Source organism: Suricata suricatta, chromosome 11 (assembly GCF_006229205.1).
Source record: "Suricata suricatta isolate VVHF042 chromosome 11, meerkat_22Aug2017_6uvM2_HiC, whole genome shotgun sequence".
NCBI lineage: Eukaryota > Metazoa > Chordata > Mammalia > Carnivora > Herpestidae > Suricata > Suricata suricatta.
In genome coordinates, this window is record NC_043710.1 from 61,326,543 (window position 1) to 61,328,383 (window position 1,841).

The following is a 1,841-nucleotide window of genomic DNA, read 5'->3' on the forward strand; positions in this document are numbered from 1 at the left end:
TCAGGTAATGCAGTATTTATGTTTGATGCCCTGGTTTTTACAGCTGATGCTCAGGGCATACCCACTGATCACCTGAATCTGGTGACCAGGAGGACTTGCATCCCCAGGTCCCACAGGAGTATAATGATCAGAGAAAAGGTTATTAGGAAGCTACCACCGTCAGGATACTGCACAGCCAGCAGACTGAAACACACCTCCAGACTTTCTGTGAGGAGGCCTACTTGTTAGTCTTGGAGGTTCAGCTTTGGGGCAAGCTGCTGGTTTGGCACTCATCTAGAGGCTGTGGAGAGGCTCTCTGGAAATGTAGGTCAGGGAACACCAACTTTGTACTTTCCCTCTGCCTCACCAGAGTTCATGAGAATTTCCCAGAAAGAAGCTTGTATACTCATCTGAAACCCTATGTTTTTGCAACTGCTAACTAGAGAACACTTCAAGATTGCCTGACTCTGGGGTCCAGCAGTGCTTACACTTAAAGTCCCAAATATATAACTGCATTTTCAAAAGTGATTCCCTGAAGTTCTGGTTTCCCATAAGTCTAAGTTAAGTGTTGAGATCCTTCCCTTTTAGAGACTTATTGGTCTTGCACAACTCAACCACTGGGACCTATTGAAAAAATAAAATAAATAAAATAAGCCTCTTTGTCAGTCACAAAGGTTTGAGAGACAACTAAGAGTTAGGGCAGATTTGCAGGTCTACCTCCTAAACAAGGCCAACACTTAAAGACTGGTAGAGGTAGTTGTTTCATTTAAGGCATAGACACAAACACAGAAATTCAAGAAAAATGAAGAAACAGAGAAATAGGTTTCAACTAAGAGAATAAGACAAATCTCAGAGTGGGGAAAATGTTAATGAATTGGAGACAAGCAATTTTCCTGCTAAAGATTGGCTCAAAATAATGGTCATTAAGATATTCACTCATAAAGGTACTCAAACTCAGAAGAATGATTTCAGTGAGAACTTCAACAAAGAGATAAAAATCAATATAAGAAATTTATAAATGGACATTTATATTACATTCAAGAATATAATAACTAAAAATACACTACAGGGGTTCAATCACAGAGTGATGACATAGAAGAAAAAATCACTGAACTTGAAGACAAAGCAGAGGAACTCATCCAATCAGAGTAGCACAAAAGAATAAAAAAAGTAATGATAATTTAAGATACTTAAGAAACAATACAAAGTGAACTAATACACACATTATGAGGGTCTGAGAAATAAAATATAGAGAGAAGGGCACAACTTATTTGAAGAAGTGATGTCTGAAAACTTCCTTAGCCTGGGGTAGGAAACAGATCCAGATACAGAAAACCCAGACAGTTTGAAGTAAGATAACCCCAAAGAGACCCATAAAGAACACATTATAATTAAAATGTCAAAAAACAAGGGGACATCTAGATGGCCAACTGGCACATGAAGCAGTGCTAAACATCACTTATTATTAGGGGAATACAAACTGAAACTATAATGAGATCACCTAACACCTGCAAGAATAGCTAACATCAAAAACAGAAGAAATAACAAGTGTTGGCAGGGATGCAGGAATAAAGGAATCTTTATGCACTGTTTGTGGGAATGCAAACTGGTGCAGCCACTGTGGAAAATAGTATGGAGGTTTCTCAAGAAGTTAAAAATAACCAATCTACAATCCAGTAATCACACTACTGTTTTTTTACCCCAAATACTCAAAAGCACTATTTCAAAAGAATACATGGACCCATATGTTTATAGCAACATTGTTGACAATACCTAAATTATGTAAGCAGCCCAAATGTCCATTCATGGATGAATGGATAAAGAAGTTGTATGTGTGTGTGTGTGTGTGTGTGTGTGTGTGT